We start from the raw sequence: 14,012 nt of genomic DNA, 5'->3' as shown, positions 1-14,012 counted from the left end.
TCAATCTGACCAGGTTTATCAAGAATGCTAGCAAAGCTGTGGATGACTGAAGCTAACTTAGTGATGGTGGAAAGCCCCTTCCTAAAGCCATGCTGTACCGGTGTGAAAATGCAGTTGTCACTTAAGAATTCTTTTATCTAGTTAGCTATAATATGTTACAATAGATTGCAGCAAGATCAAGTAAGGGAAATCGGTCGATAGTTTGTTATTAATGTCGCTTCACCTTTCTTAAGCACCGGTACAAACCGAGCCGATCGCCGATAGCCAGGACCCCTGATTTCAAGCAAACAACCGCATTTCCAAACATAAGTCCTGGAACCATTACACCTTTCCACATACGCCGAGCACCTCGTACCTATTATATCCCCATAGCGCTCTGTATTTCATTATGGCTGCATTTCTCTTCCCCTTTACTGTTATTGTCTTTTCCGGTGTTTCCATATATCTATTGCATTCGTTTACCCACATACCAAGGTATTTATATTCTTTTACACGAGGTATTTCCTGGCCCTGTATTGTCACTGTCTGTTCGCTGTTTTCATTGAATGCTATAACACCTGATTTTATACGCTAAATTTCAGCCCTAAATTCTCACCTTCCTGTCCACAGGTATTATCTAGACGTTTCATATCACTTTACTTGTTAGTTAGTAAGACAATGTCGTCCGCATAAAATAAACCTGGAAGCTGCTGCTCTACTACTGTACCCGCCTGTTTTTATGTAAGAGTAAAGCCGATATAGCTTCCTTCTAGCGCCCTCTCCATCCTCACCATGCACATCATAAACAGCAGTGGGGATAAAGGGCAGCCCTGCCTCAGTTCGTTGTCGATATCAACTTTCTCCTCGCCCCTCATCCCTTCCAATTCAATGGAAACGGTATTTTCTAGGTAAATCTCTTTCAAAAAGTCGCCGCCTAAGCCTTCCCTTTGCAGAATATACCACAAAATATAGCGGTGTACGTTGTCATACGCTCCTGTAATGCCTAAGGCCACATATAACGGTGTCCTTTCTACTCTTGATATTTCAATACACTGAGTAAGAACAAACAAGTTATCCTCCATACGCCTACCTATTCTGAAGCCATGCTGAAGTTCTCCCAAAATGCCATTTTTCTCTGCCCATATATACTTGCAGCTTTAATTTAATTGCCTGCATTGCTAACCTGTATGCAATGGTCAACGGTCTATATGAGTGAATTCTATCTTTCTCCCCCTCACCTTTATAAATTAAATTCATTCTACTTTTTCGCCAACTGTCTGGTACTCGTCTATCTTTTAGACTTTTTTCTACTGCTTTCACCAGAGCTTCCTTACTTTTCGGTCCTAGTTCGGCCTGACGGAAAGCTCGTCTTGCACTGTGACTGTGCGCTTCTGAATTTTCTCTTGGGCTTTCTTCCAGCTGAAATTCGTCAGCACCGGCTCCCTTTCCACCTGGTTCTCTTTCATGCTCTTTTTTTCATCGAATACAACCTCGTCATTGCTTTGGAAAGATTCGGCTATGTTTCGTTTGTAATCTAATCCCGCGTACCCTTCCAGTTTGTTTCCAACTTCGTGTAAGATATGTTGTTGTAGTGTTCCAGACTTCCTGCCTAATAATTTTACGTGGTTACGCTGCACGGTGGCGAGCACCGCCTGGTGGTGGAACCCAGCGGCGCGCGCGAGGCAGACCGCAGCAGCGCCCGGAAAGTCGGGAGGCAAAGAAAGCTTTGAAAACCAGTTGAAACTTCGTGCGTCGTGTTCTATCAGTAGCCTCATTCAACAAGATTCCAGCATTTTCTATCAAGTATTCGACAGCTTTGCAGCATGATCGAACAGTCCGTGCAGCTAGCTTATCGACGCGTCGCCAAGCTGATCAGATGATTTTGACGCGGATGTGTTTAAAGCTTTATGGTGGTAGCACATGCCTGAGCTTTCCGAAAAAAAAAGAAAAAAAGAAATGAAATGGTATGCTTTTTGCAAGCAAGGCTAAATTGACGTCATCGACCAGTGGTGGCACCACCTGTCGCCTTCGTCTAGCCTATGTAAGTTTCAAACGTGGCTTCGGTTCCCCCCTTCTTTTTACATTCCTCCGTATATAATATGCCATACTTACTGATGAGTTCGTCGAAACAGACTGGGGCCTCTTCCTTCCGTGCCCGCACAACTGCACAAAACACCCATGCCGCTAGGTGTAGCGCAACCCTTAAATTCCAAATTATCGCCTGCTTGCGGCTCGAACGCATTATTCCTATTTGGAGCCGTGTCGGCACCGGTCCCGACCCTGCGCGCGCTGTTGCTGCACTAAAGATTTCTTTACAGGGGTGCGCCGTAACAAGCGACAACGTCGGGAAGAAAGTCAGGCGAACAATTCCGCAGACAATATAATCTATAGCGCCTCAGCTTTCTTGTCCGCGCAGCCAGCATATGTGCCGTCAGCGTGCGGAGCAAATCCTCCAGACAGCCGTCTGGTTCGGCAAGTGTCATGAATAACTCGAATGCTCGGATGAATAGAGCACAGCTTGCTCGTACGCTTTCAAAATACTGCGAGTTGCTGCTGCAAGCAAGCTTTTATAAATCATATGCTAAGTAGAATTGGGCTTCAGCTATGTCTGGGTTTCCTATAGAACAAGGCATTCATTTCCAGATTTCACTCGTGTAGCCTGCAGTATTTTATTTGACTCCACAGCTGTGCTCGGTTGTGTCTATAGACGTGAGCATATGACGAATCGCTCCATGTTTATGCGGTGGCTTTATTATTGAGTCTCCCCATTTAAGCGTATCTCGAGCTAGAGATATGTCTCACTTTGCCGAGCACTGAGGTGCAGCCTTGTTGATAAGAGATACCTATGAGTGCGCAAGCGTAGTGACAGACGTCATCAATGCACTTAAACAACCCTCACTTTAACATCGTGCAATTGATTCAAGATATAGTTTGTTGCATATAAAAAAGAGTTATATTCGCCATTCCCATGTGTTTAGGTCGGGGCTCCTGAGCTAAAACATTTCTCTCGGCAAACACCTCGCCGAGTTTAATTAAGCGTATTGCATCTAAAAGAGAAAGTGCAAAGCTAGCGACTTTTTGCGAGTATGAAAGGTGCCCGCCTCGAGTGGCCAGTTACGCGGTGATTTTGCGTGTACTCGTGGGCATCTTTCGCGCTCAGAAAAACACTTTGATGTAGCACGCGTTGAAGAACATAAAGCTGAATCGGGAGTTTCTCATGTTGGTCTGCAACTTTCTCATGAACAGTTTTAATCTAATTATAATAAATTGATTAATTAAATAACTCTAATGATCTAATTAGGTGGAATGAAAAAAATAATCTTAGTATCTCCAAGCGAGTAGAGTAGAGTACAGATATTCCAAGCAGAGATACCAGCAGTCATTGAGGCATTGCGCAATCAAGGAGTTCAAGAGGCATACGTGAATATATCTTGGAAAATGTCTACAAAGATTCCACAAGCAGCTTCATTGTCCACTAGAAAAGTAGAAACATACCTATATAAAAAAGGGTCAGGCAAGGAGACACAATTTCTCTAAATTGTACACTTGGAAGCTATTAAGTTATTAACTCAAGCTATTAAACTAGGAAGGAATAGGAAGGAGGATCAACGACGAATATCTCAACCTTCTGTTTGCAGATGACATTGTCCGGTTAAGCAACAGTGTGGACGAATTGCAACAAATTATTGAGGATCTTAGCAGAGAAAGTGTACATTAATATGCAAAAGACAAAGATAATGTTCAATAGCCTGGCAAGGGAACAAGAGCTCAAAATCGCCAGTCAGCCTCTAGAGTTTATGAAGGAGTACGTTTATCTAGGTCAACTATTCACAGGAGACCCTGATCATATGAAGGATATTTATAAAAGAATAAAAATGGTTTGGAGTGCATGAAGCAGGCATTACCAAACCTTGGCTGGGAGTTTACGGCTGACGTTGAAAAAGAATGTGTACAATCATTGCATACTACTGGTGCTAACTTATGGGTCAGAAATTTGGAGGTTAACGAAGAAGCTCGAGAACAAGTTAAGGACAGCGCGAAGAGCTCTGGAAGGAAAACTTTTAGTAAGGATTAACGTTAAAAGACAGGAAGAAAGCGGTGTGGATCAGAAAGCAAATGGTGATAGCCGATATTGCACGTTGCAGCTTGGCCTCCTCCTTAAGAGAAAGCTTGTAGAATACAGAAGAGAATAGAAGAGAATACATGTAGAAGGCAAAATAGTTTTTCTCGGGAACCACTGCGCAGAATTTGATGAGGTTTGTTGCATTTAAAAGAAAAACTTAAATTCTAGTTTTCTGGTTTCCAATTTTTCATTCACGCTGTCAATTTTTTATTACATATAGGCACAAATCTCAAATTTTCAGAAAGCGAGACTTTCACGTTTAAGGCTGTGTAACTCAACAATGAAATATAATATCACAATTCTGTGAATCGCATCTAATAGTACATCTACAGCGGACAAAATTGATACGTTACAAACTAATCTCAAACAATTTAGCATTACCGAAATACGGCTTTTGCATAACCCTTGTGCACCACGTAACTAATTCACGTAAGATACAAATTGACGTACCGAATTTGTCCGCTTTGACTCTTATAATAGATGCCGTTTGAAGAACTGTGATACCTGTTTTTGATGAACTTTTAGTTTGTAAACGTCGTGCTTCTATTTCTTTCGCACTTTCAAATTTTTAAAAATATTTCAAACAAAATTCAGGCCCTAAATCAAACTTCCGCTTCCAACAGATACTAGAAGTTAACTTTCTCAAATTCAACAAATTCCATTAAAAGTGATCCAGGGGCTATCTCAGAAAAGCGTTTCTGCGTTTTACATTTATTTGAATAGGCCGCGTCGGAGTTTGGCCCGAGCTAAAGCTTCCTCTTAAACAATTTGTCCCCCACAGGGGCGTCTGCGTCAGCAGGTGTTTGGTGTGTGGCGACACCACGTACCCGAGCACACGAGGGTTGGACCCCCCCCCCCCCCCCCCCCCCCCCGCGTGTAGCCGTGCGCGGCTTAGCCGTGTCTGGGGAAAGGGGGATCCTGGGTGTTGAGCCGATGCTGGGTGTTTGGAGCGTTAAGGCCCCCCTGCGTAGACAACACACCTCTTTGGCCTCTGCTTCGCATAGACGGCACCTCCAGACTGACCCACCTGGAGGAAATCGGCAGACGCCTTTTCCTGTCTCTCTCTCCTCAAACCTTCGTCTTTCCCTCCCACTTTTATTCCTTTCCTGTCTCCTTCTCTCTTCTATTTACTTCCTTTCTCCTTGGCGGCAAGGGTTAACCCTGTGTGGCTATCCAACCTTGGGTACACCATATTTGGTTATAGTGGCGGCGTACGACTGGCGTCGTGCAGACTTGCATGCAAGCTCTGCCGCGTCCCCTCGTTGGGCTCCGTGGTGGGCGGTCGGCGCTGTTGCCGAATTTTTATATATTTTCATGGAAACTTCTTTCCCCAAACTTCCTGATCGGCCTCAGAAACGAGGGCGCACCGAAGATGTATTTCAGTTTTTCGGACACCAAATCCAGAATTTTCCCCGGTTCCATGTTATTCACTCTGAAAAGTCAAACAAAGCAGTGCGAAACATTTCACCATTCCTTGTGTCAAAGTCCTTGACTGATGTTTTTGGTCCAGGTTACAAGGTGTCCAGGATGGCAAGCGGTGACCTACTCTTGGAGCTCCGCGATTTGAAACAATATGAAAAACTACCGAAACTAGTGTCATTTGGGGAGACCCACATAACAGTAACCCCGCACCGTACAATGAACACCACCCGCGGTGTTGTGTCGGATGATGATTTGCTTGAGCTGACTGAAGCGGAACTCCTGGAGGGTTTCAGCGAACAAAATGTAATCAATGTCAGAAGAATTAAGATGAGGTGAGATGGTAAAGAGATTCTGACGAAGCACTTAATAATCACCTTTGGTTCAAGTGTCCTGCCCTAGTCAATCGAGGCCGGGTATATCAAGCTCCGTGTCAGACCGTACGTGCCGAATCCGCTTCGATGTTTCAAATGCCAGCGTTTCGGCCACAGTTCGCAGAGCTGTCGGGGCCGCCAAACATGTGCCAAATGCAGTGCCCATGAACACACCACTGAAACTTGCGAGAAATCTCTCCACTGTGTACGCTGTGATGGGGAGCACGCCGCGTATTCGCGGTCGTGCCCATCCTGGAAGAAAGAAAAAGAAATCGTAACGATCAAAGTAAAAGAAATTAACTCATTCAAGGAGGCACGCAGGCGGGTAGCATACCTGCCAAAGAAAAGCTTTGCCGAAGTGGCGCGTCAGGGGGCAGCGTCACAACGGCTGTCCGACCCACAAGCAGTGAGTCGGCAGCTACGCCATCTGCCACCGCGGCGGTTGCAGCTAGCGCTGCTCCGCCAACCCAGCAGACCGGGTCATCGACCCCGAAGGTGGGCGCAGCCGAGGCTGCCCCAACCTCCGAGGTCCCTTCCAGCGCTGGCAACGGCCAGCGCAGCCAAATCCCTCAGGGAGCCTCATCGACCTCCGGGCTGGTGGGCGCAGGGGTCTTGCCTTCCGGGGCAGGATTCTCTCGGAAAACCTCTCGCTCGCAATAGCGCTTGTCCGGCGTCTCACAGGAGGCAATGGACACTACACCTGTCCTCAAGGCGCACCAAGCGCCTAAGGAGCGCCGAGACTCGCTCGAACGCTTCAGAAAGGGCAAAACCCCTATTACAGGGCCTCGAAAGGGCTCTGTAATCTAAGACATCCCTTCCGTTTCCGTAAACACAGCACCAATTTACTTTAAAATATGGGTACACAAATCATTCAATGGAATGTCAGAGGTCTTCTTAGGAATCTTGATGATGTGCAAGAACTCATCCATAAACACAATCCAAAAGTGCTGTGTTTACAGGAAACACACTTAAAATCAAAATACACAAACTTTCTTCGACAGTACGTTACTTTTTGCAAAGATCGCGATGATGTTGTCGCATCATCGGGCGGTATTGCAATTGTAATTCAAAAAAGCATAGCGTGTCAACGTTTACAGCTACGAACGGCCCTTGAGGCAGTGGTGGTTCGAGTTGTTCTGCTGAACAAACTTATCGCTATTTGCTCGCTTTATATACCGCCACATTACAAACTAAGCAAACATGAATTTCAGTCCTTTATAGATGAATTGCCAGAATCCTATGTTGTTCTTGGTGATTTCAATGCACATGACTTCCTGTGGGGCGACCCTCGTATAGATGCGCGAGGACGTCTTGTTGAAAAGTTCCTTTTTTATTCTGGTGCGTGCCTGTTGAATAAGAAGGAACACACATATTACTCTCTTGCAAACAGAACCTATTCTGCAATAGATCTTAGCATAGTCTCCCCGTTTCTACTGCCTGAACTTGAATGGTAAGTTACCGACAACCCTTACGGCATCGACCACTTCCCTATACTGCTAGGATCACCTAAAGAAAACGAATATCCACCACACGCTCCTAGGTGGAAGATTGACACAGCTGACTGGGAGAAATCCCGAACCCTAACTAGTATATCATGGGATGACATGTCCTCGTTAGGAATTGATGCTGCTTTTGAGTATTTTACAGCCTTTATAATAGATGCCGCATCAAAATGCATATCAGAAGTAAATGGCCTGGCAGGCAAACGACGTGTCCCGTGGTGGAACGACGATTGTAGGATCGCTCGTAAAAAACAGAACAAAGCGTGGGGGTTGCTACGCGCCTCTCCCACTGCGGAGAATCTTATTAACTTTAAGAAAGTAAAGTCCCAAGGCAGGAGAACCCGACGACAGGCTAGAAGAGAAAGTTGGGAGAAGTTTTTATCAAGTATAAACTCCTATACAGATGACGCCAAAGTCTGGAACAAGGTTAATAGGATAAGAGGGCGACAAACATATTCACTCCCTCTGGTAAACACACAGGGCGATACACTGAAAGACCAGGCAGACTCACTTGGGGAGCACTTTGAGCGAGTGTCGAGCTCAACGCACTATTCCCTATCCTTTCTTAAACATAAAGAAATAGTAGAGCATAAGCCAATCATACGAAAATGCAGGCAGAATGAACCGTATAACCGGCCTTTCGGTATTGCCGAGTTGAGAGCTGCCTTGAACACATGCAAAAGCACTGCACCGGGACCTGACAGAGTCATGTATGACATGATCAGAAACCTACATACTGACACACAAGTTACACTTCTTACACTATTCAACACTATTTGGGCTTCGGGATACCTCCCATCCACATGGAAAGAAGCGATTGTGGTTCCTGTTCTAAAGCAGGCAAAAACCCTTCCTTGGCAACAAGTTATCGTCCCATAGCTCTAATTGTCTGTGTAAGCTTTTTGAAAAAATGATAAATCGCAGACTTATACATTTCCTTGAGCTCAACAATATGCTCGATCCTTATCAGTGTGGCTTCCGAGAAGGACGGTCGACAACCGATCATCTGGTGCGCATTGAAGGAAATATCCGCGACGCATTTATACATGGACAGTGTTTCCTATCGATATTCCTTGACATGGAAAAAGCGTATGACACGGCATGGCGTTACGGCATCTTGCGATACCTGTCGGAGATGGGCATCCGTGGAAATATGCTGAACATAATTGAAAGCTATTTGTCGGATCGTACCTTCCGCGTGAAAATCGGCAACGTATTGTCGCGACCTTTTATACAGGATACAGGTGTACACCAGGGAGGAGTACTCAGTTGCACTCTCTTTATCGTTAAAATGAACGCACTTCGTCCTTCGCTGCTACCGGCAATTTTTTATTCCGTCTACGTAGATGATATACAGATAGGTTTCAAATCCTGCAACCTTACAGTGTGTGAAAGACAGGTACAGCAGGGCTTAAACAAGGTGTCCAAGTGGGCAGATCCAAATGGATTTAAAATCAACCCGCACAAAAGCTCTTGTGTTCTCTTCACAAGAAAGAGAGGCCTGGTACCTGATCCCTGTGTAGAACTGGGTGGACAACAAATTCCCTTCAAGAAAGAGCACAAATTTCTAGGTGTTATTCTCGACTCCAGGCTCACTTTCATTTCACACATAAAATATCTTAAAGAAAAATGTCTAAAAACCATGAACTTAAAGTTCTATCTCGCACTACATGGGGTAGCGACAGGAGGTGCCTCTTAAATCTTTACAGGAGCCTAGTTAGATCACGATTAAATTATGGTGCCGTAGTATATCACTCTGCTGCACCGAGTGCGCTAAAGATGTTAGACCCCGTTCCTCATCTGGGTATCCGCCTGGCCACTGGCGCATTTAGAACAAGCCCGGTGGAAAGTCTATATGCAGAGTCAGACGAGTGGTCACTACATTTTCAGAGAACGTACATCAGCTTTACCTATTTTCTCAATGTGCGCTCCAATAAAGAACATCCGTGTTTCAAAACTGTTAACGACTTGACGTGTGAAACACTTTTTCATAATAAACCCTCTATGAGACTTCCTTTCTCACTGCGTGCAAGAGCACTTAGCACGGAAATGGATGTCCCTGTTCTCGAACATCGCCTAATGCCTCCAGTTAAGCTATTACCGTCCTGGGAGGGGCAGGTGATAGACTGTGACGTATCCTTTGTAGAGGTCACAAAGCACGCACCTGACCTCGAAATCGCTATGCATTTCCGTGAACTTCAATCCAAGTACAGCTGCTCCGAACACTACACAGACGCGTCAAAATCACATGCTGGTGTATCTTATGCTGCTGTTGGTCCCTCTCTTTCTATATCTGACTTATTGAACCCGCAAACAAGTATCTTCACTGCAGAAGCTTATGCAGTACTGTCTGCAGTAAGACATATACAGAAATTAAAACTCGACAGAGCAATTGTATACACAGGCTCGCTAAGTCTCGTAAAAGCGTTAATTTTGTTACAAAGCTTAAAAATCCTGTTTTCATTTGAACTTTACTCCCTCTTATGCAGTATTTGTCTATCACATATACATGTAGTGATATGCTGGGTACCTGGCCATAGAGGTATCGAGGGTAATGTACTAGCTGATAAAATGGCCACGTCACTCACATCACTAAACACTTTTCCTACAGCTGCTGTTCTTGTCACAGATCTGAAGCCTTTCTTGCGCAAGAAACTGCGAGAACACTGGCAACGCACGTGGAACGCAGAAATAAACAATAAACTACACGTTATAAAGCCACAGTTAGGTGTTTGGCCCTCCCAAACAATATCACGGCGAACAGATGTCCTTTTCTGCCGCCTCAGAATAGGGCACACATTTGGTACTCACAATTTTCTGCTTACTGGAGATGAACCGCCAACCTGTGGTCGATGTGGTGAGAGGCTGACCGTCCTCCACGTCCTCTTGGAGTGTCGCAAAGCCGAATCTGAAAGAAACATTTTTCTCTTACATATCGTTATTGCACACCTCTTCACCTGGCTATGTTTCTTGGTAAGGAACCATTTTTCAACACCAATGTAGTCCTCAATTTTTTAAATGAGGTTGACCTACATGTTATGAGCCCAATAAATTTGTAGCGCATCCTCTTTCCAGAGGATGCCGCTGTGATAGTTGCTTTATATAGCACATACCTCCAGGCCCTTGTGTCGCAAGGGCTCTAACGAGGCCATGGTGCTCTAGTGAATTTTAGAAACTTATGCAATTTTTAATATCGTATCATTATTTTGAAATGCACCTCAATGCTCATAGTACGCGTCATTTGTCATCGCCATAATTTTATTACACGTATATTTTACGCACTTCACAGCGACTATATTTTAGGCCCCTTTACAGCCACGTCACATCAACTCCATAGAACCCATCACTCTACTGCGAAATCATTAACACTTGCATGGCGCTCTTTGGCCATACCTGGCCCTTGCGCTAATAAAAACCACACATTCATTCATTAAACAATTTGTCGAAAGATCAAATACAGGAATAATAACTGCATTGCCATTGCCAAAGATGCTACAAAGGAATTCTTGAACGCTACGCACTGTCAAAACAAGTAATATATGTATTTTTATTAAAAAGATATACTCGTATATGCCAGAAATTGTGCTCAAAATAACTGATATCAATGCTTCCATGTTTTTGTTTATTTAATAAGCAAAGAAAATATCCCGCAATACTTAGAACTATATCAGTTCGAAACCAGCAAAGCAGTGCATGCCACTGATATGAAAAATGTAAAGGCCATTAAATGAACAAGTTGAGGACAAATATGTTAATGAAACTGTCATTCAACAACCTTGTTTACATTTTTGTACATATGCAACGGCCAGTGAAAAAAATGGCTGTGGCTTAGCTAAGGTTAAGCCCAGGATGCGAAGCATACTAGCCTTTATTTTAGTTGTTGAACCGCTGTTTAGCCTGGTGAACTGCTGTTGCTTGGCTATATTTGGTTCGGTTAGACGAAGAAACAACTCATGCGTTACTCTGCTTCGCCTTCAAGAGTGGAACGCGACAGCGTTCCCGTCGACCCGCCAAGGGGTGTAAGACAATGGGCTACGGCGCAGCGACTACGCGCCCCGCATTGGACGCGGTGAGCGTCGAGCAACGCAGCGTTCGGCGCGGCAACGAAATGTGCGCCTGAGCAAGCGACGCACGCCTGAGCCTTAGAAACAGCTCGTTTCTAAGGCAACACCGCATTCACTAGAGGCGCTTTTGCACCGCTTTGAAGCATCGTACTCGTGGCTCAGTGGTAGCGTCTCCGTCTCACACTCCGGAGACCCTGGTTCGATTCCCACCCAGCCCATCTTGCAAGAGTTGAGCCAAAGCCACCTAGAAAATCAGTCTCTGTAGCACGCCGCAACCTTCGCTTCTCATTCCAACGAGCAGCTCTGTCTCCAGGCAGAGGCATCTCACCTCGTGAGTGTCTAGCAGAGGCAAGCGCAGCTGCTTACACACCGCCGCGACGCCGCGAGCGACGGCGCGAGTTGGAGCCCCGTTTCTCCTCTGTCGTGACGTCACGGTGTCACGTGGTATGGCATGGGGTCACTAAAGGTCATTGAAGGCGACACCGCCGCGCCTGAGCTGGGTTGAGCTCTAGTAATATGCTTCGCATAAAATCTCAATGACGCTGTCATTTATTCCAATGTAATACGCAGGAGGAGCAGCTGTCACCGGTCGTGTATCGTGAGTAATTGCACGGAAATTATTGTCCCAACAGAGAGCACCTATATAAAGCCGTTCTGCAAAATATACGAGGGCGAGTCAAATGAAAGCGAGCCAATGCAAATATATGACAAACGGGGTACTTTACTTAAAAGTAGACTCCATGAGCATTTATACATTTATCCCATTGACTAACGAGTCGGGCGATTCCCGTCTCATAAAACTCCTTAGGTTGCAGCTTCAACAAATCTGCAACTGACTCTTTCACGTCATCATCCGACACGAATGTGTTTCCCTTAAGCTGTTTTTTTCATTTGCCCCAAAATGTGGAAGTCGCTAGGCGACAGGTCTTAGCTGTATGGCGGATGTTGCAGCGTTTCCCACTTGAACTTTGCCAGTTTTGTATTAACCCCATCAGCGACGTGGGGACGGGCATTGTGGAAAAATTAAAAATTAAATTATGGGTTGAGATGAAACAGCGCGAAAAAGACGAGGACACAAGGAAACAAATACCACAGACAAGCGCTGTCTGTGGTATTTGTTTATTTGTGTCCTCGTCTTTTTCGCGCTGTTTCACCTCATTTCTAAGTATGAACGAACTAGCCCTCATCAAGATCTTACTAATGTAAATTATGGGGTCTTACGTGTCAAAACCACTTTCTGATTATGAGGCACGCCGTAGTGGAGGACTCCGGAAATTTCGACCATCTGGGTTCTTTAACGTGCACCTAAATCGGGTGTACACCCGATTTAGGTGCACGTTTTCGCATGTTTTCGCATTTCGCCCCCATCGAAATGCGGCCTCCGTGGCCGGGATTCGATTCCGCGACCTCGTGTTCAGCCCAACACCATAGCCAGGTCGTGAAACAAGATGACCCCATTCGTCAATTTTCCACGTCGTTTGTTCTTGCGATTGCGACACTCAGCCGATCCGGCGTTTCACAATATCGGAAACGATTGATAGTCTCTCCGGTTTTAGAAAATTCTATCAGTAATGGCCCCTGACGACCAAAAAAAAAGTAGTAAACAACACCTTTCCGGCGGAAATGACGGCCTTTGCTTTCTTTGGGGGCGGTGAATTCGAATGTTTCCACTGTAAGCTTTGCCGTCGTGTTTCAGGCTCGCAGTAGTGGCATCATGGTTCGTCCCCGATCACAATTGCAGACAAGAAGTCGTCACCCTCATTGTGATACTGGATCAGATGACTCAAGGCAGCGCAGAACCTTCTTCTGGCGGTGGTTCAAAATCTTGGGCATCCATTGCGCACACAGGAGCCGATGAGCCAGATGTTCGTGAATTATGGCGTGAACCGAACCACGGCTCATGTTCGCACGCTCTGCCAGTTCATCGATGTTTATCCTCTGTTCTTTTCTTATCAGCTCATCAAATTTTGCACTTGTGTTGGGGGTGATTGCACGATGGCTTTGGCTCGGTCTTGAATCGTCTTTGCAACTTTCACGTCGTTTTTCAACCGTTTGCTCCAATGCTTCACAGTGGCCGATGAAATGCAATGTTCAACGCACAAGGCAGCCATGCGGCGAATAATTTCCTGTTGGGAAACACCTTCAGCTGTCAAAACATTCACGGCACCACGCTGTTAAACTTTTGGATTTCCATTATGTCACGCAACCATGTTCAATCCAGTGCATGAAAGAACATTTACCCACACATCTGCATGTCACTTTTGTAAATGAAAGATGCCTGTGTGCTACGCGCATGCCCCGCAGATAATGAACCGAACCATTATTGCCCGGGGCGGGTAGGCTCACTTTCATGTAACTCGCCCTCGTTGATTTGAAATGCGAAGATACAATGGAATATACAAATGCTTGATAATGGGCAAAAAAGTGTCACTGGAAAGAAAGTTCCCTGCACGTATACACAAAACCTTGCAACAAGATATTTAAATATGCATATAAGTCTCCAATAATTCTACGTTTCTAAGAAAAAGTCACTGTGTATAATGCGTCAAAC

At 45.2% G+C, this 14,012-nt stretch overlaps 1 protein-coding gene across 1 annotated transcript in view; it reads right to left on the bottom strand.

Annotated features, from left to right (window-relative positions):
• Positions 1-2,412, bottom strand: part of dpp (decapentaplegic morphogen) — a 169,530-nt gene extending 167,118 nt beyond the window's left edge. Inside the window, exon 1 of the mRNA XM_050180543.3 lies at positions 2,092-2,412. The gene's annotated coding sequence lies outside the window, so the exon portion shown is untranslated. The remainder of the gene's footprint in view (positions 1-2,091) is intronic.
• Positions 2,413-14,012: the final 11,600 nt, after the last annotated feature.

Source organism: Dermacentor andersoni, chromosome 7, assembly GCF_023375885.2.
Source record: "Dermacentor andersoni chromosome 7, qqDerAnde1_hic_scaffold, whole genome shotgun sequence".
Lineage (NCBI taxonomy): Eukaryota > Metazoa > Arthropoda > Arachnida > Ixodida > Ixodidae > Dermacentor > Dermacentor andersoni.
This window is presented reverse-complemented; position numbering and strand designations above follow the sequence as displayed.